The 24,382-nt window shown below is 35.0% G+C and overlaps 1 pseudogene; it reads left to right on the forward strand.

Moving 5' to 3' along the window:
- Positions 1 to 494: 494 nt before the first annotated feature.
- LOC125841557 (cytochrome P450 87A3-like) lies at positions 495 to 23,795 on the forward strand (annotated as a pseudogene).
- Positions 23,796 to 24,382: the final 587 nt, after the last annotated feature.

Here is a 24,382-nt window from a genome sequence, read left to right on the forward strand (position 1 = left end):
CATTAAACCGCCATTCAATTTTGTTTGGTGTACAAAAGTTTATATATATATATATATATATATATATATATAATTTTCTAGTACAAATACAAGATCTACATAAAAGTTACTGAGTTCGTCCGAATACACGAAACCCCACCTAGCTTCGTCTCTGACTGTCTCATACCCTTCCTTCGCGCGACCAACAATTTTTTTTACTCAATCTTTATTTTCACAGAACAAAAATAAAGAATCAATATCCTTTTGATTAGATATTCAATAAGGTGACTTAAAATACCATCAATCAATTCTAAATTGTGACTTTGAAATAAATAAAATAATTTGTTATAACACAAATAGACCAAAAACTTAAAGGAGGATAAAATTAAACTATTTCAGATATATATGGACTACATTATTCAACTGCCTATTTATAGTCTCCCATAATTTCCTAAAATTATAAACCATTTCCTTCTCTTTAATCTACTACATACACAATATATATTATCAATAAAATGTTGTCACTTGGTATCTATAGTATTGGATCTTTACTTGTTATAGCCATTATAAATTACTGGAGGAACCCTAAAAGCAATGGAAAACTCCCACCAGGTTCAATGGGTTGGCCATTACTTGGTGAGACTATTCCATTCTTTGCACCAAATACATCATTGGATATTTCTCCTTTTGTGAAGGAGAGGATGCAAAGGTAATTAACTTATTTAAAGTTTTTATTCCCTCCGTTTTAATTTGTCTGTCATGTTTTAACTTAGCTCAAAGTTAAAAAAAAAAAAAAAAAAGTAAAAAATGACTTTTGAATCTTATGATCTTAAATTAAAGATACGTTAAATATATCAAAATGTCCTTTAATCTTGTGATTTTAAACATGTCATGTAGAAAGTTGAAGTTAAAGAGTTGTCAAAAAAGAAAAAAAAACATTCTTTTTTAAACGGGCTAAAAGGAAAAATAGAACAAACAAATTGAAATGAAGAGAATATTATTATTATTGTTAGAAGTCTTAATAATAATAATCATCTACATAATATTTTAATTAATATGATGATCAAACTTTATATACGTTTCACATTCAGGGGCGGAGCTAAGTAAGGATTCAGTGGGTTCATCCGAACTCTCTTCGGTGGAAAATTACATTATTTATACATGGTTAATTTTTTTTGTGTGTGTATATAGTAGATGTTGAACCTTGTCGACTTTCATATGTTTGGTGGGATATCCAATCATAGTATCCACAGACCCTGATTTTAATTACTTCATCTTCCAACAAGAGGGAAAATTGTTTCAAAGTTGGTATCCACATACTTTTGCAGAGATTATGGGAAGGCAAAATGTTGGATCATTACATGGTTTTATGTACAAGTACTTGAAAAACATGGTGCTAAATCATATCTTTTTGGCCCTGAAAGTTTGAGAAAAATGCTGCCTGAGGTTGAAAAAACTACAAATAATAACTTGAAGAGATGGTCAAAACAAAAGAGTGTTGAGATGAAGGAAGCAACAGTCAAGGTAAGTAGTCAAAATTCCAGGGTAATTTCACAGATGGTCACTCAACTTCTATGTATTTCGTTACATTAAATAAATTAATGGAAGACTTCTTCCAAGGAAAATCTTGATTAAAAGTATAGTTAATGGTATACAACACATTTAAACTATTGTATTTTTGTGAGTTTCGTATTTCCGTTTCCTAGGTACCTAAACTATTACTTCTTTTTGTATCAAAACAGTACACCTTGATGTTGAGTTGACCTTCACGTATCTGTTGTTGATTGATTTTAAATATTTAACTAACTTAGCACCAATGCGTGTTTCAATATAAAAGGAGTAATTGTTTAAATAGATAATGGAGTAATAGTTTGAAAAGTACTGATAGTCTATATGTATTTTTGACCATTAACTCTTGAAACCGTATATCTATTTTCCTCTATCTCCTATTAGAAAAAATATATATGAGTATCAAACTTTGATATCTCATGATTTAGATATGACAAAATAATCATCAAAGTTTGAAAATTTCAACTGAAATGTGATAACATGCACACCTTTTAGCAGTCCCCTAAAACTAGTACTAAAGTTGAGTAACTATCCACGAAATGAACCCTCTAAATTCCCCGTTTAATTAGAACTATACATAAGTGAATTTAGGATTTATCATTTATGAGTTCAGATTTTTGAATTCTTTTTGTAAGAAAAAAAAATGAATTCGAAGCATAATATTTTTTAATTTTTTTTGCAGATGATATTTAATATAATTGGAAAAAAACTTATCAGCTATGATTCTGAGAATTCTACAGAGAATGTGTGTGAGAATTTTGTAGCCTTTATCAAGGAATTAGTTTCTTTCCCTATATACTTTCCTGGAACAGCCTATTATAAGTGCTTACAGGTATTTATAATTTAATTTCTATGCACTACTAGTAGTATAATGATTATTGATAATCCTTTATAAAAAGTGGATAAATAATAACTGAAAAATAAAAATGAATAATTAACCCTTGAACTCCTTAGCTTGATTTTGTGTGCAAATCTGTAATAGTATTTAAATGTTGATTATCACTATGTTGGATATGGTCTACTTCTGCAAAGTTACACTTAATTACTGATCCAAATTTTAGTCTTCGATATTTCTTTTTTGAAACCACTTCTAAGTCTAAATATTCTAATTTTTTAATACTTCCTATGTTTTTTGTTTTTATGCAAATATAACGTGCTGTTTTCCCAATTTAGTTTTTCTATTCTAAGGTCTTGATGAAGCTTGAGTCGCATCATAAGGTAATTCAATGTATACCAAACTCTATAATACACAATATTACTCCATATATTTAAGTTTATGTAATATATACTATTTTCTTACTAGATGTACTTTTTTAAAAAAATGATATATTTATAACTTTTTGATAGTTTCCATTTTATCTTTAATAAGAAGTTTTTACAGTCACACAAATATTATTGGTATGTAATGCCACAAAATTTAAAGCTTTTATAAATGCACAAATATTATGATATATTTAATTAAAATACAAGCTTTAAAAGTCTAGATTTCTTTATTAAACTATGTATCAATTCAAATTATGTCACACACACTAGACCAAATAGAGTAATTAGTTGGTAACCAGTCGAAAATAATAATTAATCTACTATATATCACATGTTAGACTCCACTAATTGTATAAAAGACTCTTAACACTATTAAGAGTCTTATATAAGTTAAAAGGGTTAATAGCATGTTCGATCTTTCAATTATAGACACCTTCTAATTTTAGTCCTTATAATATCTAATTAAACACATTTAACTTTGAATTGCTTGAAATGTACACTTTTGATTCCTTCGCTTATGAATATTTACATGTTTTTATAATCATTAACCATTTCAGTGTTATGTCACCAATGTGTTATGTTATACTTGTAATGTTATGGTAATATACTTCTCTCTAGCTATAGCATATTTCCTACATAAAGGGACCAAAACCATGCATTTTAATTAATGCATATGCCATCAGTATTAAAATCAGAATCTATTAATAACTAACGGATTAAAAATATTATTCTTTCTAAATTAAATCCTATACAGTCAGATGTCTCTATAGTACCCATTCTGTATAATATCATTTCACTATAATAATAAGAAAAAATGCATAAGTACCCCCCAGCCTATACCCGAAATCCCAGAGACACACCTAACCTTTACTAAGGTCCTATTACCCCCTCGAACTTAATTTATCTATAATATTCTACCCCTTTTCGGCCTACGTGGCACTATCCTTGAAAAAATTGTCAACATGCGCTGGGCCCACAAGATAGTGCCACGTAGGCCAAAAAGGGGTAAAATATTAAATATAAAATAAGTTCGGGGGGTAATAGGACCTTAGTAAAAGTTAGGTGTGTCTCTGGAATTTCGGGCATAGGCTGGGGGGGTACTTATGCATTTTCCCACCTAACCTTCCATCTAGGATAAACATCGTAATAAAGGAATTAAAATAAAATACATGCCCTCTAGAATATACAAGAAAAGGTTTAGACCATACGAAAAACAAATTATAATTGATCAAGAAAATCATTGGTATCTATTAAAAATAAGACAAAATTATTTAGATATCTACGACCACTTAATAGAACAAAAACAGTTATATTTAGAACAAATAAAAGTGTATTCAGACATACTTACAACACAAGAAATAACTTCTATACACGAACGAATTAAAGAGCTAGATTCACAAATACCTACAATAGGAGCTAGAATTTACCACCACATAAAAGAACTTAGAATAGAAAAACTAAATTGGGAAAACAGAACGTTATATTTGGCATAAAAACAAAAAACATAGGAAGTATTAAAAAATTAGAATATTTAGACTTAGAAGTAGTTTCAGAAAACAAATATCGAAGACTAAAATTTGGATCAGTAATTAAGTGTAACTTCGCAGAAGTAGACCATATCCTACATAGTGATAATCAACATTTAAATACTATTATAGATTTAATAATAAATTTAGCAGAACATAGTCAGTCTAAAGACAATAGATTTCTAAAGCTAATAGAAGCACTAGAAAACCTGCAACACAAACAAAACAAATCATTAGAAATAATAGAACAAAATTTTGATTTTTTAAAAAACCAACAACTAGATATAATCTCCAAAATACAAACAATAGTAGCAAATAAAATAATTAACGGTCCACTAGAAATAATAAATAACCAATTAGAAAGCCTTAATAAAGAAACTAAAGAAATTAAGAAAGAACTAAGCAAACTTAAAGACTTAACCCTTTCATGAACAACGCCTTTTATCAAGAAGTACTTAGAAAAACAGCCCAATTTCAAGCCAACCCTGAAGGATTATCAGACTACATACCACCAGGAAAAACAGACTCTATAAGTGTAAAACAAAATAATCTAATAATTTTTGCTTTATTAGAATTAAATAAAAACCTAGAAGACCAAATAATTAAAATAAACAAAAAATTGGATAGTTTATTAGAAAATAAAACCTCTAAAGAAGAAGCTAAACAAGAAAACGATATACAAACATTAATAGAACAACTTAAAAAGACCGAAATAACCCCTCAAAAGGATAGACTTAAAAGGAAAGAAAAAGCATGGACCTTTTTTCAAACAGGAATAGAAGTTTCAAAGAAAGAAGGACCAGTTTCTCTCAAGATAGACTAGGAAACAATATGCTTGCCCGACTGATGAAATCATCTAGACCAAGTAGTCATCAGTTAGATGAAATAATAGATGTAGAAAGAGACATAGAAATATTTAAGCAAAATAAATTAAAATTACTAAATCCACAAGTTCTCTATAACACAGGACTTTTCTCGTCAACAATACATTTATACAGACATTATAGAGAAGAACAGTTGAGTGTATCAGAGAACGATAGTGAAAGTATAAATTTAATTAGTAAAGAATCTATACAAGAAATACAAAAAAGGCGAATGAATCTCATGCATATGGGATTGGTAGTGATCGGACTTAAAGGTTTAACTAGAAAAAAATTAGGTACTAAAGTATTAATCACTTTATATGATAATAGATGGTCAGAATCTAAAAGATCCATAATAGGTTTAACAGAAGTTGACATGAGTAATAATGGAGGAATTTTTTATTGTAGTCCAGATTTCATGCTAAATTCAAAGGAATTTGGAGAATACATAACATCAACAACACAACCCAACAACTTTAACAACACAATCAATCTTTTCTCTATAATAAAAGGAGCTTGGTGTGTGGGGGAAAGGATCAACCCATCACTAAGAACTCACATACCTAGTAGGGATCACCCCCAACGATATCCATGACGAAACTTGTTTGATCTCCTCTTCTTCTCTTCTTCTTCTTCTTCTCTCAAAACCCTCACTCTCACTCTTTTAAAATGGGATAAAAATGATCTAAAATCAGTCCAACACTACAATATAACCGAAGGAATTGGTTAGGGAAAAGACCAAAATGCCCTTAAAATTTCCGGACGGACTCCCTGCCAACTGCCCAATTTTCAAAGGTCATAACTCGCTCATACAAACTCGGAATCGTGCAAACTCGGTGGCGTTGGAAAGATCATTCTGCAAAATTTGCAACCATTAGTGGAACTCCACCTAACTCATCCTGAGCTAGAATTTATGGCTGTTCAAAGTTGGCCAAAAACTTACTTTTTCCCACACTTTACCAAAATTTCCAGATTTTTAAAATTCAATCCAAAAATGAAAATTTCCAATTTTAAACCTCTTCGTAGTCATTTCACATTGCCAGATGTTACAGGAGTAATGCAAAATCCTAATGCTAGCTGGTCTATTGGACATAAAATACATGTTATGGAAATATTACAAGAAAAATGTACAAATATACAAATACAAAAACAATTAAAACAAAATGAGACAGGTTTTTGTAAGAATATATACACAACGCAAAGCTATGATCAAAGTACACCCAAAAGAAAATACAAAAAGACGTATCAAAATAACCAAGACTACAAACCTAAGAAAAGGTATTACCTAAGAAAATCCGCTGCAAGAAAACCTTATCTAAATAAGGATAGACATGTAAGAAAACATAATAATAATAGAATTTACAAAAATAGACTATCTTGTTTTACATGTGGAAGTGAAGAACATCTAGCCAATACTTGTCCAGGTAGAAATAATAGTAGAACAAGAAATGCCCAACTTATAGAAGATTTCCAAGAAACCCTGATAAATGTAGATGAATACATGTCAGATAATGAAAGCATATATTCAGTAATAAGCATAGACGCTTTAGAAGGAAGACAACAAGATTCGTCTGATTCAGAAGAAGAAACTCTTATAAACGAAATAGGATTAGAAAAATTAGACCTAAACATCAAAGATTTTACGTTCGTTAATATACAATGCAATCACCAATTCTCTAAGGGAAAAGGGTTAGATAGTCAAAAATGCTTTAATTGCATAGGATACCCCAGTAAAGACAGAAGAGCAAAATGTATGAATTGCTATATAGAAGGATGTCTTATGTGTATTAATAAAATATTTAACATCAAAATTATAGACCAAACAATAAATACAAAAGAAGAGGCTTTAATATCTTTGGAAAAAGGGATTGAAGGTTTAGAGAACAGAATAAGTAAATTAGAAAAAGGAAAAGAAAAAGTAGAAGAAGAGACCAATACAATACCAGAAGAAGAAATCGAACTATTAAATGAAAAAGACCTCAACCATAAATCTTTTGAGGGATTAATTTGTAATGAAGACAAGAAAATTAATACTATTAAAATACTAACAAGAATAAGGATTCCAAATATAACGTTCTGTTTTCCCAATTTAGTTTTTCTATTCTAAGTTCTTTTATGTGGTGGTAAATTCTAGCTCCTATTGTAGGTATTTGTGAATCTAGCTCTTTAATTCGTTCGTGTATAGAAGTTATTTCTTGTGTTGTAAGTATGTCTGAATACACTTTTATTTGTTCTAAATATAACTGTTTTTGTTCTATTAAGTGGTCGTAGATATCTAAATAATTTTGTCTTATTTTTAATAGATACCAATGATTTTCTTGATCAATTATAATTTGTTTTTCGTATGGTCTAAACCTTTTCTTGTATATTCTAGAGGGCATGTATTTTATTTTAATTCCTTTATTACGATGTTTATCCTAGATGGAAGGTTAGGTGGGAAAATGCATAAGTACCCCCCCAGCCTATGCCCGAAATCCCAGAGACACACCTAACCTTTACTAAGGTCCTATTACCCCCCCGAACTTATTTTATATGTAATATTCTACCCCTTTTTGGCCTACGTGGTACTATCTTGTGGGCCCAGCGTATGTTGATAAATTTTTCAAGGATAGTGCCACGTAGGCCGAAAAGGGGTAGAATATTATAGATAAATTAAGTTCGGGGTGGTAATAAGTCCTTAGTAAAGATTAGGTGTGTCTCTGGGATTTCGGGTATAGGCTGGGGGGGTACTTATGCATTTTCCCAAGGTTAGGTCACTAATGTATTTCTGCTGGACTCTTATGCGTCTATTTGCGTTTTGAATATCACTATCTAAACTATGTAATTCCCACTTTAGTGCACTTAGTAGTTCTAGATTGACTAGTGTTGGTCTGTTTGATGTATATAGACCTCTGTGATTGCAAAGTCTTTCTGATAAGTCTCTAGTATCTAGTACCTGTATATATAAACTTAGTGCCTTTTGTAGTGTCAACAACTATGTCTTTATATGTATTTCTCTGTATAAGTATCAATATTGTAATCTTAACTGGTTAGTAAAAGGGTGTTTTTTTATATAATATTTCTGTCTCTGTCTGGACTTTAGTTCCCAAAAACTTCTTGCTCTGATACCAATATAAATGTTTAAATTATATATATATATATATATATATATATATATGATTTTGACTTGACATGAAGTTTAACAAAGTAAAGAGAACTTTTGAATCTTGTGATTTTAAATTAATTAAAGATATAATGTGTCAAAATGTCATTTAATCTTATGTTTTAATGTAACACCCCGGAAACTAGTAGGCTAAACTAGAGCTTGACGTTAGGGTTTAGAGTCCTAAACGTACCTTCCCGTACCTTTAAATTTATGTTTTCAAAAGTCAAGGTTCAAACCCCAAGGACCAACCATGGGTCCTTGAGGAAAAACCCTTAGAGCCTGCCTAGCAGTGACCTACGGAGGACACCCACGCCTCGTGGGTGAGTGGCGTAGGTCAAGGCCTACCAAACCAGGCCCCAGAACCACGACCCACACTTCACCAGCACGGGCTGTGGGTCCACCCACGGTCCATCTGTGAGGGGGTCGTGGGTGATCACTGGTAACCGTTTTTGGGAATTAGTTAACAGGTACTTTGGGGTTTTCCATTTTTTAAGTTACTATTAAGTGACGTCATTTTGTATTAAATTAGACTAACTATATATAGTTTTAAGACTCCCAAATTAAGTCATCTTCCCCATAATTTCTAAATCCCAAATGAAAACCAATTTTCCCCCAAAAACTCTCTCTAGAACTCCAAGGAAGAAGAAGAAGAAGAAGAAAGTTGAAGCTAGGGTTTGAAGAAGAAGGCTTTTTTCACTCGATTTCTTTGGAGAATCAATACTAAGGTATGGTAGTCCTTCATCCATGGAGTCCCTCCAAACTCAATTTCAAAACTAGTAATTCCCCAAAAGCCAGGGTTTTACTCCAAGTCATGGATTCCTTTCTAAAAACTATTCTAATGATTTAATTACTTTATTTTATTATTGAATTGATGATTTATTATTGTTTTTATGTTGAAACCCCTAAGAATCCATGAAATCCCCCATTTTCCCAATTTATGACCTTGTGATGTGGGTGAATTGATGAAGGAATGATATAATGAGGTTATGCTTGTATTAATTGAGCTATTTGAATTATGTTATTATCCATGTCTAATGTAGTAATTCTAGATATGTTGATTGAGATGAGCTTTGGCCTTGAAAATGCAAGATATGATGTAATGCATGAATTATGAAGGTTATGTATATGTTTTAAGAGCACTTTGAGAATGAAGTATCCATGATTATGATAATGTTGTTGTGTTGATTGAAAGTCTATTCTCATGAACACATAATCAACATGGTTTTCTCACAATATGATGATTCTAAGGTTGAAAGGCAATTCTCACCTAATTGAATCTTATGTACATGAAGACATGGATGTGAAAGGTTATTCTCACGCATGATCTATTGAGCTATTCTAATGAAACAAGTTACGACTTAATAATTACTCTTTGGGATAAATGCTTAGCACCGAGTGGATATTGTTATGAGATGGAAGCTCCTCCGTCAGAAAGGGCGGGTTTCTAGAAGCAATCTCTTGAGATGGAAGCTCATCCGTCAGAAAGGGCGGGTTTCTAGTAGCAATCTCTGTATCCCATAAACTATGTGCCCCCATAGGTCTTTAGTTAGTGGATCCACCTAAAAACTAACAAACCATGGTCTTACCTTAGGCAAGTAGGACAACCCTTTTCGGTGTGGGTTACACCGGATTCCATGTTTAGCTCACATGGTCTATGCCGGTTAAGGCTTATTCCCACCTATGATGAATTATGAACAAGAACATGAATTATGAAATATGGTTACTAAAGAAGCGTCACTTAGCATGGGTGGAATTATGGGATCTTATTCATGCATTGCACAAGTAGACTTTGAGGGTACTTATGGTATGGTTCTTCTATGACATGATGATTTATGTAATGAACATGCTTATGACTTTTGCTTTTCTATTTTCTTTTGAAATGATGCTTTAACTTAGTAAATTGTATGCATTCAACTAAAATGTCCCTTTTAACATGTTTTCAAGGTTTTTTATGCATGACTATCATATTTAGTGCATCTTTGTACTAACCCATATTTTCCTACATTTTTCCACAAGTGTAGGGTCCGCTGTTTAAGGGGATCTTCATTTGGTTCAAGCTTGGATTTGACTATTCTCCTTGTTTGTGGTGAGTCCTCATGATTTGTGGATGGGAGTTCCACTTTGAGTTTCATTTCTAGTATTTTCATTTTCGAACTATGGTGTATGGGTCGTTTCCCTTTTATTGGAACTATTGTATTAGATGGCTATAATGAGACAAGTCTAGACTTCCGCTTTCGTTTATAAAGACTTTGGACTTGAAATGTGTTTTCTTTCCTTTATCGTTCTATGCTTCTGTTATGATATGCTAGGTGGCTTACATGGTACCTTTTGGGGTTCTATGTGCCTTGTTACATCTAGGGGGTACCCTTGGGTCGTGACATTTAAACATGTCATGTGGAAAGTTACAATTAAATTGTTAAAACAATTATTGTATTGTAGTGAACTATTTGCGTTCATATCTTGGACCGGCCGTGTGATCCTAACGGTACACTGTGGTTTGTGTATTAATATTGCACCTATTCTTTTTCTTGTTGAGTACATGACATTTTCCAGCGGCGGATCCAAGACCTAAGTTAAGAGACACTTGATTCTGAATCCAAAGGTGAGCTACATCTTCCAAGCTGTCATGAGTTCTTCTGCATTTTTTTGTCTATCTTTTCGGACATAAACATTAAACCTTAGATTTATATTAATAGCGAGGGTCACATACCCATTTTTTATTGTTTAGAGTTTTGGTATGATGACTTTCAGTTCTAAGGGGTTGTTTTTCCGCGTTAACTATTTTTAGACTATTGGATTGAGTTTATGGGGACTCAATCCATTAGTTGGCTAAACTATTTTCACTTTTTTTATACGATGACCTTCTCTTATGTAACATCCCAGAAAATTTTTGAGCTAAGACTCGAACCGTTCTTCATAGTGAGTGAGATTTTTGCAACGAATTTAACATTTCTTGAGTGTTAAGGTCACTAGATGTTGCACCTTGAGTTCCAAGAAGAACCTAAGAGAAAAGCATTCAAGTCATTCCTAGTTTTTCTTAAGTTTTGGGTCAACTTCAAACGACCATAACTCCTAGTACAAGATGAGTTAGGTGATCTACTGGATATTAAATTAAAGCCCTTTGAGTCCTCTTTCCAACGCCACCGAGTTTTCTCAATTTCGAGTTTTGAGTAAAACGTTATGACGGATTTACTAACGTTGCGCAAACCTGGCAGCAGCTCCGCGATAGCTTCGTGACGCGGAGCCAACACGGACCTCACTGCCTGGTGAAAAATTATTCCAATTCTCAGCTCGTTTTAATTATTTCTTTAAGGGTATTTTAGTCCTAAAAACCCTTAGGAGGTCATCTAAATTTCCCTAAACGTGTAGAAAATCAGTTTTCTTAAATCTAAACCCTCTCATTCACTCCAAAAATTCTACGCTCAAGGGATTCAAGAAACGCTAAGGCTAGGGTTTGTCTTTCAAGACTTTCCTTCAAGTTGCTTCAAGAGAATAATTCTTTTAAGTATGTAAGCTTCCATAGTGTTGGGTTTGTTCACCCACACGCCAATCATGTTAATTTTAGCTTTAAATTCGTTCTAAAAGTTGAAGCTTTGATGTTCTTGTTATGTATTCATGAATTTGCTTTCGTTCTTGAATTGGGCTGAGATTAAGGAGTTCTTGAGGTTAATGTATCGATTTATAGAGGGGTTAGAGTTATATTCTAGTGTACATGTGCTGGGTATCTAAATCTAAAGAAAAGTTGAGCAAAAGAACCGAATTTAGGTGAATTGGGGTTAGAAAACGAATAAGGAAAAAGTTGGGTGAAACTAGCACCTTGCTCCACGTCGCGGACCTGCTTCCCCATTTCTTAAAGTTTGTCTTCGCGTCGCGGAGAGGTCACAGACCTCTCTGCCTCAAAAGTTAATTCGCGACCAAATATTTTAATTCATCTCCACATCGCGGACTAGCTTCCAAGCAGTGAATTTTTTATCTTTTCTTATGTTTAGCTATCTAAAATCAATCCTAAACATCATTAGATCTTTCATATCACAAATCACAACCTTGAATCCATAATTCAAATTCAAGGTAGAGTTAAGAGTTAAGTTTTTGAGAATTCTTTCGAGCATTCTAAGAAAGTCCTTTAAGTCCTTTTGATGAGTCTTCTACAATTTCTAATAACTTGTTTCAAGACTCGAGCAAGTGAGTATGAGAGTGAGAAAAATGTATTCATGACTCTACCTTGTCATCATGAGATCTTTCTTATGATGAACTATGACCCTTGAATTCATAATGCACATTCAAGAGAGAGTTAAGAGTAGAGTTCAAGAAAGTCTTTGAGTTCAATTGTGAATCATTTGAGATCCACCATCGATTTGAGTTAAGTTTTGAGGAAGTAAGTAAGAGAATGAGAAGAGTCGTATACGTGAGTTCTATATTGATATTTTGACCCTTGAGTCGAGTCGTTCATGCCCATAACTTTCGCATGAACTCCCTCAGTTTAGTATCTTTGAAAGGAGTAGTATCTTCAAGTTCTAAGTCTTGAGTATCGAGTTCCTAACCCTTTCGAGATTATAATCCTAATCATGGGACTATCATGAAGTCCATGAGTTGAGTTGTTCATGCCCATAATTCCGCATGAACATTATAAGTTGAACAATCTTGAGATGAGAAGTATCTTTGAGTCCTTGAGTTGAGTTGTTCATGCCCATAATCCCGCATGAACATTATAAGTCGAACAATCTTGAGCTGAGAAGTATCTTTGAGTCCTTGAGTTGAGTAGTTCATGCTCATAATTCCGCATGAACCTTCTGAGTTGAGCATTCTTGAAATTAGTAGTATCATTGAAGTTCTTGAGTTCCAAGTATTTAGGTTCTATCTATGGTTATTAAAAACCTTGCATTGAGTCGTTCAAGTCCATAATTCAGCGTGAACCATTTTTTTAAGAAGTCTTTTACAAATGTTTAAACTTTGTTTTAAGACTTAAGCTTTGAAGTTGAGTAAAGAGTAAGAGTAAAGTTCATTTTCTTCAAAGAAGTATATGGGAACTAAGTATTCCCAAGAAGTTAAGTTTTGAGTAATTATCTCAAACCAAAGAAATAAGTTGTTTTAAAATATATGAGTTAAGTATATTTTTGGGAGTAGTATTAAGCATCGATATGGGGATGCGAGTTCATATTAACTCAAGTCTCCATAAACTATGTAGCCATCATGGGTATTAATAGGTCATACTTTTTAGTGGATCCACTAAGTTAAGCTAGTGGATCCACTAAGTTAAGCGTTTTATATGACGGCAAAGTATATGACAGTTCTGGCAGCGTGGGCAAGACGTTGTATCACTACTTAGGCTCATAGTAGTGGTTGTCGGTTAGAGAAACTCTCACAACAGTAATTGCATGGCTCCTCAAGGGGTTCTACTTAGTATGAATGGGGGTATGGGACTTCATTCATTCATTGCACATGTAGACTTTGAGAGGGAGCATGGTATGTCTTTTATGAATTTATGATTATGAGTTGACATCATGTTTTAAATAGTTTTCCTTTTCTTTATATTGCACTTATTTAAAACTGTTTTATAATGAAATAAGTTTAGTTAAGTATTCATGAGTTGAGTATCCAGAGTGCAGTATCTAATCTTTGAGTCGAGTTTCATATCTTTGAAGTTGAGTATCTAATCTCTGAGTTGTGTATCTTATCCTTGAGTACTTCTGAGTTGAGTAAGTTTGAATAGTTTTGAGTATCCTTGAGTTGAGTAAGTTTGAGAAGAGGTAAGTATGTTTCCTTTTTTATCAAGTTTCAAGCTTATGTTTATGTTTTAGAATTACCCTTACATGCTCGTACATTCCACGTACTGAGCCATTTGGCCTGCATCTTCTCATGATGTAGACACATGTATTCAGGATCATCAACATGAGCTTTGTTGATATATCCGAAAGTTCGAGTTAGCTATGGTGAGCCTCCTTTTTTCTTGAGGATTTAATTTACCTTTCAGTTATATCAGTTGTTAGGATGTCGTGGGTCTTGTCTCGACTTCCATCTTTATATGTTAGAGGCTTCATAGATAGTCAGTATAGTTGAGAAGTCTGTATTATTCATTTATCTTATTAAATGTTTTAAAGACTTAAGTTGCCTATTTTTTGGCGAGTGAAATTATTTATTTTATTCAGTGTTTTCTTTTGAGTTAAAGCTTTGTATTTAAGTTTCCTGAATTTTTATTCAGTTTTAAGCTTTGTATACTTGAATCAGTTTTCCGCTTGTAGTCAGCCAAGATGAGGGTTCGCTTGGGGACCAGCAATGGTTCTCTAGTGCCGGCCATGTCTAGGTTGTTGGCTCGGGTCATGACATCTTATATAAATTGTGTTAGGTTGGTTTGGAGTTAGTCTTTGATTCTCCCACCAGGTGGTTTAGTGTGGGTGTCACCCGCGATAGTTGGGGTCATGAAAAATACCCTCTCGAACTATATCTGAATTTTTAGCGACACACCTAAATTTAACCAGCTCCCTCCNNNNCCCCCCCCCCCCAAAAAAAAAATCATTTATGTATCACTCCGAAAACTTCAAAGTTGAGGCCTGAACTATTCTTTATTTGCATATAAGGTCTTTTTGGGTTATTCTTAAATTGATCATATATGTAAAGGTAAATAATTTAGTGTGGAAATGATTTTGGATATCAATTAAGGTTACTAAAAAACTCCCAACACAAAGTTGAGTAGAGAGTTTCCTTACCGATTAAGTTTTGATGTAAGATTCTCTTAGGGTCAACTTCAAACGACCATATCTCTTAGAATATAAAGAGTTACGTTGACTATAATCTATCAAATTAAAGGTATTTGAATCTTCTTTCCAACGCCGCCAATTTCACAACAATCACAGTTTTTAGTAAGTTATGACCATTTTAGTAACCTGTTACAGTGCGGTGAAGAATTAGCCGACGGAAAACATTAAAAAGGGTCATTTTTGTCTTTTTACCTCTAAGAAATCCCTAAATGAATTTCTTGACTAATTAAAGGCCTAAAACAATCAAATTTTCATCTCTTCATTCATCATTCTCTTCTCTCTCAAATCTTAAGGCAAAACCCTTAGGAAAAATCAAAGTAGAAGACTCCATTCAAGATTCTTTCAATCTTTTTCAAGATTTTTCTTCAATGTAAGACTTTATCCAAGAATTCCATCCTTTCCAACTCAAATTTCTCCATAAAATTATGAATCACTTATGAAAATCATAATTCTTGGCCATAGAGATTTCAAGAAACTAATTCAAGAATCTCAAGAAAGGTTTTCTTGATTGTATACCTTCAAGCTAGGGTTTCAAGGCATCTAATCAAGTTTTTTTTCAAGATTCTTCAAGAAACTTGTTCTTCTAGGTATGTAAGGCTATCATAGTGTTGGACTATCATAGTGTTGGACTAGTTCGTCCTCACGCCTTACATCTACTTTCAAATCAGTAAATGAGTAATCTAGGATTCTATCCTTAGATTTGAGTATTCTTGAGATGAAATTTGAGTTCTTGAGTTCCTATTTCTTTGTGAAATTCTATTTCTAATTATTGATTTGCTATATGTAATGTATTGAGATTCTTGGATTGATTTGTTCATGTCTATATTTCAAGATGGACCATATGAATTGAGTATTCTTGACATGAATAGTATCATTGAGTTTTGAATTGCGAGTTTTTGAGTTGTTGAGTTCTTGCGTTCTTGAGTTCTGAGTACTGAGTTTCCATATTTCTTTTGAGGCCCCTGAGTTGAGTCGTTCATGTCCATAATTCCGTATGAACCCTATGAATTGAGTTATCAATTTTGAGAAGCTTTTTAAAGCAAACATTCGAGTTTTAAATTGAGTTTTTGAGAAAGTAAAGATGAGTTTTGAGAAAGAGTTTTTAAAACATGATTAGTATGACAGTCGAGTATGTCATCAATGTTTAAGCAGTATGGTATCTAGATATAACATCAATGTTTATGTATTATGATTTCTCGAGTCATCAATGATAGTATCACAATATGATTTTGATATATTTTTTAGAAAAAGTTTTTAAGTATGAATTGAGCAAGAGTATAAGGGAACTATGTATTCCCAAATGTATCTGTTTTTACATTGATAAAAGAGAAACTTTGATTTCTAAACGAGTTATGAGTTCAAAATATATTTCAAGAGCAGTTACCTCTTTTAAGAGAGTAGTTTGAGCAATTATCTCAAACCAGAGGAATAATTGTGTTTTTCAACTGCTATTTCAATTCCTTAAGCTCTACTGGAGCCATTCTGTAAAGAGGAATAGAGATAGGTTAGGTATCTGGAAGGATATCAATTCCAAAGTCGATTTCCCTTTTGGGAGGAACTCCGGGAAGATCTTCTGGGAAAACTTATGGGAACTCATTCACTACTGGGACTGACTCAAGAGTTGGGGTTTCAAAGCTAGAATCCTTAACCCAAACTAGATGATATAGATAACCCTTAGAGATCATCTTTCTGGACTTAAGGTAAGAAATGAATCGATCCATAGGCGCTAAGCTACTACCCTTCCATTCTAAGATTAGTTCACCTGGAGACTAAAAACGTACAATCCTAGTTCTACAATCGATTGAGGCATAGCATGAATGTAACCAATCCATGCCTAAAATGATATCAAAATCTACCATTTCTAACTCTACAGGATCTGGTGAGGTGACTTTCTGGGAGACTGTGACTGGGCAATTTTTGTATACCCATCTAGCTGAGATTGAGAAGTGTTTTGAGAGAGTTTCTGGACGAATATCGAAGTTTACTACTATATAAGGAGTTACAAAAGACAAAGTAGCCCTTGTTGTCTTTCAACTGAGTGAACCATATGTGAGCCACATCCTTAAGCAAGTAAGATGTCAATTCCACCCTATTACTACCAGTCACTTGCATCACTCCAAAGATTTTCTTAGCCTCATTAATGAAATTATGTGGGTCCTCACCAACTTGCGACCCTAAAAACTCAGACGAATTCATCCTAACAAAATTTCAAACTCTATCTGCCACTGATCCACCATTTCTATTAGTAGGAACTAGAATGTACTGATTGTTCTAGTTCATCATACTCTGAGCCATAAGTTGAATCGCATTCTGAAACTCTGCGTTTGAAACCTCATGGCCTGGGACTAGATGAACTGCATTAGTATTGCGCGCATTAACATTCCTTGCGTAAGCTCTACGAGGAGGCATGATCTTAAGCGCATAATAATGGATTAGAAGGACAGATCATACCAACGCACGATAGGAATATCAAGAAAGTGAAGTTTTACTAAAACACTGCGTAGCCTCCCTCTCATAAGATGTGGTGCACTTCACACCCATAAAAAGGACTTTACTTAGTATGGCTTTTCAGACATCCTAGGACTCTTAAACCTAGTGCTCTGATACCAAGTTTGTCACGCCCCGAGTCTACCCCCTAGACGCAACATGAGACCTAGGATCACGAGTGACTCCAAGCTAACCCTACTAGCATATCATAAGCATACTTAAAGATAAACTGAAACAATAAACACTATGCAGAAGCTTAATCATAATAAAACTGAAACGATGGGGAATACCCATATACTAATTCTAAATAGAAGAAAAACTGAGAGTTTGAAATACAAATGAAAAGTCAAAATCTAGCACTAAAGCTAAAACTAACTAGCTATGTCTGAAATAAAGCCTTTAGTGACTAGAAATGCTGGGACATGCCCCAGCTAGATCTAGCAAAACTGAAACTAAAGCTAAAAACAAGAAAGATAATCATATCACTAGTCCTCGAAGAATGATGACTCACCACTGATGATGTTGAATAGAAGATCGAGAACCGATCTATGCGTGATCTGACTACTAGGACCTAAATCTACATTACGAGAAGACGTAGCGCAGAGTATGCGTCAGTACTTGAAAGGTACTTAGCATGCATGATAGGAAAAATCTGAATAATAACATAACTGAACAAGCAATAAAGCAATGGTATAATCTGAACATGATAAAGATACTAAAAGTACTGTACATGACTAAATTGAATGCAATGACCAAGTTTATAACATGTTGAGACTGAATACTGAACTATGCTGATAACATAGTCAATGCAATAGAATCTGACTGAATTATAAGGGAGCTACTAATAACCGACATAAAACCACATGAGCTAAATGTGGAGTCTTATGTATACGTCCATCGAGAGGACCCAATATACCCTGCCAGAGGTATACAGGCATGCTAGCGTGATCACTAAAATAATGTCCACTGAAGGGACTTACAACCTAAGGGGCATGTAGTTCTGGGACTTGAGGAGGACTGACCTTAGTCCACTCGGTATTATTCTTCCATATGATTAAGTAATTAACACTTTATGACTGAAATGTTGTAATACTAGATAGCTCAAAATACTGATATGCAAACTGAGAATGCAACATTAATATACTGATAATAATGCATTTGAAAACTGGGGCATGTTAATATAAAACTTAATTTACTAACCTAGCATGTGTAATTCATGACTAAACGAACTATATAGCTAGGGTTCTAAGTTTATGCATGAATTTGGGCAAAAACAATACTACAACATGATAATATGATTTGGATCACTCTAACAGCTAGAACTCAACAATTCTAACATTCAAGAAACCCTAGGTCTAGGTAACTTTAAGGGAATCAAGATTCTGACTTAAATCTAGGAACCAAATGGGTGAAAGGAACCCACTAGTGAAATCCCACGTACCTGGTGACGAATTTCACGAAGAAACCTTTCGATTTCAGGACTGGAACTGATGGAAACTCGTTGCGTTCTTGAACTAGGGCTGCTCGACCTCTTTCTCCTATTACACTCTAATTTTTATAAGTTTTGATGATTGATCTGACTTAGGTAAGTTCTAGTTATGTTTCTAGGCTAAAAGTGATCAAAACCACGTAGTTTAAGGGTTAAACAACGTAGCAACGAATAAGGGAAAAGACTAAAATAACCCCACTTAAAAATCTGGCGGGGTTGACCACGGCCACTTTCACGAACCGTGAAAGGGACCAGGACCGTGGGACCGGTCGTGTCCTTGACTAGTAGCTACTAGTTCTGGGTGTCTTGTCCACCAGCCTTACCACGGACCGTGAAGGTCTTCGTGCTCCTCACTTAGGCTGAGGTCTGGTGGCTCAGATCTGGGGGTCTAGTGGTTGGCCTTCCCTAGGGCCACCACGACCCCACGGCCCGTGAAGGATCCCATGGTCTAATGATAGAGCTTGGTGGGGTCCTGCCTAACCTCCACGAGCACTAAGACGGTTCGTGAGTTGGTCCAAGACCCGTGAAGGTCTCCGTGGTCCGCCTCTGCTGGGCAGGGGCTGAACAATTAAAGTCCACGGGCAGGTCAACGAACTGTGGACCCTATCACGATCCGTGAACCCTGCCGTGGAGCACTGGTTCAGGTGATTTTCTGCAATTTTTTTCTAGGTCTGGTTTTTTAGGTGTTTCATATGTATTGATATTCTTGGGTTGATTCAATCATGTCTATATTTCAACATGAACCATATGAATTGATTATTCTTGACACGACTAGTATCATTAAGTTTTAAGTTACGAGTTCTTGAGTTCTTGCATTCTTAAGTTATGAGTACTGAGTTTCCATATTGCTTTTAAGACCCCTAAGTTGAGTCATTCATGTCCATAAATTCGCATGCGCCCTATGAATTCAGTTATAAATTTTGAGAAGCTTTTTAAAGCCAACATTTGAGTTTTGAACTGAGTTTTTGAGAAAGTAAAGATGTGTTTTGAGAAAGAGCTTTTAAAAATGATTAGTATAATAGTCCAGTATGTCATCAATGTTTAAGCAGTATGGTATCTAGATATACCATCAAGGTTTATGCAATATGACTTCTCAAGTCATCAATGAGCATATCACAATATGATTTTGATATATTTTTTAGAAAGAATTTTTAAGTATGAATTGAGTAGGAGTATAAGGGAACTAAGTATTCCCCAATGTATCAGTCTTTACATTGATAAAAGAGAAACTTTGATTTCTATATGAGTTATCAGTTCAAAAGATATTTCAAGAGTAGTTACCACTTTTAAGAGGGTAGTTTAAGAAATTATCTCAAACCAGAGGAAGAATTATGTTTTTAAACATATGAGCATGAGTTATATATATATTATTAGGAGTAGTATTGAGCACCGATATTGTAACACCCCGTATCCGAATCAAACCAAATTGCAGATTTCAGAAGCTACAAATGCCACCTACGGGCACCACCTACGGACCGTAGGGTGACCCACGGTCGGTGTTGGTGGTCTGTGGTTCACACCTGTAGCCTCCCCCAAAACTCTACTTGAAAATTTGGCTAAGAGTTGAACCACGGTCAAGACTTACGGCCGTAGGAGGACCCACAGTACGTCCTGCAAGTCCGTGGTTTGCACCCGCGACCCTCTTCCCAGAAACTTCAAATAAATCGGCTAAGTGTTGACCCACTGTCCGTAAGTCAGGTCACGGACCGTACTCCGTGTCCGTGGATCGATGCCGCAGAAGCCCAGCTTCAATTATGAATGACGATCGACCAGAACGGACCGTCATTCAATGGATGGTCCGTCAGTCCCGTCCATCAGTCACTTCAACAACAGTTAAGTCGGGGTCTTTTGGTCTTTTCCTTATTTGTTTGACCCCTAAACTACGTCGTTTAGACCCTAAATTATGAGGTTTTAGTCAATTTAAGCCTAGAAACATAACTAGAACTTATCTAAGTCAAATCATTAATCAAACTTAGAAAACTTTGAGCGTAAGAGGAGAAAAGAGGTCAAGAACCTTAGTTCAAGAACGCAACAAGTTTCATCAGTCCCAGCCCAAAAATCGAAGGATTTCTCCGTGGAATTCATCACCTGGTATGTGGGATTTGACTAGTGGGTTCCTTTCGCCCATTAGGTCCCTAGATTTCAATCAGATTCTTGATTCCCTATTATCAACTAAACCTAGGGTTTCTATAATTTCAGTAGATTATCATGAATTAGCTATTTACATTTTCCAAATCAGATTATCATGTTATTACTTCATTTCTCGCATGAATTTCAGAACCCTAGCTATGTATTTCTTTAGTTCTTGAATTACACATGCTAGGTCAGATATTTCAGTATTTCAGATATACTTGCCTTAGTCTTTAATGTGTCATTATCAGTATATTAATATGCATTCTCAGTTTGCATGTCAGTTTTGAGCTATCTAGTATATTACAGAAATTCATTCATAATGTGTTAATCATTTAATCTATTGGGAGTAGCATAATACCGAGTTGGACTAGGGTCAGTCACTCATATAGTCCTAGAACTACAAGCCACGTAGGTTGTAAGTCCCCTCTGTGGGCATCGTTTTAGTGATCACACCAGTATGCCTCTACACCTTTTGTCGGGTGTATTGGGTCCTCTCGATGGGGCGTATACATCGGACTCCACATTTAGCTCATGTGGTTTTATTATCGGTTATTAGTTGTTCCCACAGTTCAGTCAGACTCCATTGCATTGACCACATTTCAGTATAATCAGTATTCAGCATCAGCATGTCTAAATTTGGTCATTGCATTCTGTTAGCTCAGTATTCAGTATCTATATCATATTCAGATTATACTCTTGCTTCATTGCTTGTTCAGTTATATGTTTATTTCAGCTTTACTCTTCATGCATGCTTAGTACCTTTCAAGTACTGACGCATACTCTGCGCTACATCTTCTTGTGATGTAGGTTCAGATTCTCAGCATCCAGATCACGCTTAGATCAGTTCCCGATCTCCAGCTCAGCAACATCAGTGGTGAGTCCTCATTCTTCGAGGACAATAGTCATATTATCTTTCAGATTTTATTGTTTTAGTTTCAATTTTGCTAGACTTTGTTGGGGTATATCCCAGCACTTCTAGTCAGTTAGAGGCTATTTTCATACATAGTTAGATTCAACTTAGTATTTGAGCTTGATATTTCTTTTGTATTGAAACTCTCCGATTTGATATATTCAGTTTAGAATATGGGTATTCCCCATCATTTCAGATTTACTTATGATTAGCTTCTGCATCATTTATTATTATTCTTAGTATGCTCATGTCATGCCAACAGGGTTAGCTTGGGGTCACTCTTGATCCTAGATCCCGTGTCTGCATCTCGGAGGTAGCTCGGGTCATGACAAACTTGGTATTAAAGCACTAGGTTTAAGTGTCCTAGGATGTCTGAAAATCTGCACTAGGTGGAGTCCTTTTCATGGATGTGTAGTGCGCACCACACCTAATGAGAGGGAGGCTACAAAGTGTATTAGGAAAATCTTTATTTTCTTGTTACTCTTATTGTGCATAAGGTATGATCTAATTCTGTTCTAACTCGACGTTCTACGTTTTAGTGATCATGCCTCCTCGTAAAGCTAACGCCAAGAATGCAAACGCAGCTCCTCCAGTCCTAGATTAAGAAGTTTCGAATGCAGAATTCTGAAATGCCATTCAGATGTTGCTTTAGAGTGTGGTCGACCAGAACAATCAACGGGCTCCAGTTTCAGCAAATGCTAATGTTGGGTCAGCTGCAGCCAGATTGCGAGATTTTGTTATGATGAATCCGCCAGAATTCTTAGGATCGCAGATTGGTGAGGATCCCCAAAACTTCATTGATGAGGTCAAGAAATCTTTGAAGTGATGCAGGTAACTGAGAATGATCGGGTTAAGTTAGCATCTTACCAACTTAAGGATGTGGCTCATATCTGGTATACTCAGTGGAAAGAGAACATGGGTACAAATGCAACTCCTATAACTTGGGATTGCTTTAGTGAGACCTTTCTGGACAGGTTTTTCCCAAGAGAGCTAAGGGAGGCAAAAACTTAGGAATTTATGAACTTAAGACAAGGAAGCATGACAGTCCAAGAGTATGGGCTCAAGTTTACCCAACTATCCAGGTATGCTCCTCACATGGTTGCTGATTCCAAGGTTCAAATGATTAAGTTTCTAGATGGAGTGTCAAAATTGGTAAAGACAGAGTGTAGAAATGCTATGTTGCTGGAAAATATAAGCATTTCTAGGCTCATGACTCATGCTCAGTAGGTTGAGGGTGATAAGCTTAAGGAACAGGTTAAGGAGAACAAGAAGGCTAGGACTGGAAACTATGAGTAGTCTCAATAGAAATCAGGTGGTGGAAATCGCTCACAGGGTTAGTAGAAATTTTAAGCTCCAGCACCTCATCAACTAGTGTTCCGTCCTCCAAGTTCAGACAAGATCAGAAAGGTAGGACATCAGACTTCAAGTCTCAGAGAAGTGTTTCATGTACAAAAACCTACCCAAATTTCCCTAAGTGTGGTAAAAACCATTCGGGCAAGTGCCTTGCAGGAAATGAGGGATGCTTTGGGTGTGGTCAGTCTGGTTACAGGTTGAGGGATTGCCCTTCTAAGAAGGGTCAAGTAGGTAATAATGGTAGAGCTCAGTCTACAACTTCAGCTGCACCAGCAAGTCGTCCAACTCAGCAGGGTAACTCATTTGGTACAGGTGGCGGATAGCGCCAGAACAACCTTTATGCTCTTTAGGCTCGCCAGGATCAGGAAGATTCTCCTGATGTAGCCACTGGTACGTTACGAGTCTTTAATCTCGATGTTTATGCTTTGTTAGATTCAGGGGCAACTCTTTCCTTTGTAACTCTTTATATAGCAGTTAAGTTTAATGTTAGTCCAGAAACTCTCTCAGAACCCTTCTCAATCTCTACTCTAGTCGGTGACCCAGTTATAGCTAGACGGGTATACATAAATTGCCCTGTCACAGTCTCCCAGAAATTCACCTCAGCAAATCTGTTAGAGTTAGAAATGGTAGACTTCGATGTCATTCTAGGCATAGATTGGTTACATTCCTGTTATGCCTTAGTCGATTGTAGAACTAGGATTGTTTGTTTTTAGTTTCCAGATGAACCAATCTTACGATGGAAGGGTAGTAGCTTAGCGCCTATGGGTCAATTTATTTCTTACCTTAAGGCTAGAAAAATGATCTCTAAGGGTTATCTCTATCATCTAGTTCGGGTTAAGGATTCAAACTCCGAAACATCAACTCTTGAGTCAGTTCCTGTGGTTAATGAGTTTCCAAAAGTGTTTCGAGA

The sequence above is a fragment of the Solanum stenotomum genome, chromosome 10 (genome assembly GCF_019186545.1).
Source record: "Solanum stenotomum isolate F172 chromosome 10, ASM1918654v1, whole genome shotgun sequence".
In the NCBI taxonomy this organism is placed as follows: domain Eukaryota; kingdom Viridiplantae; phylum Streptophyta; class Magnoliopsida; order Solanales; family Solanaceae; genus Solanum; species Solanum stenotomum.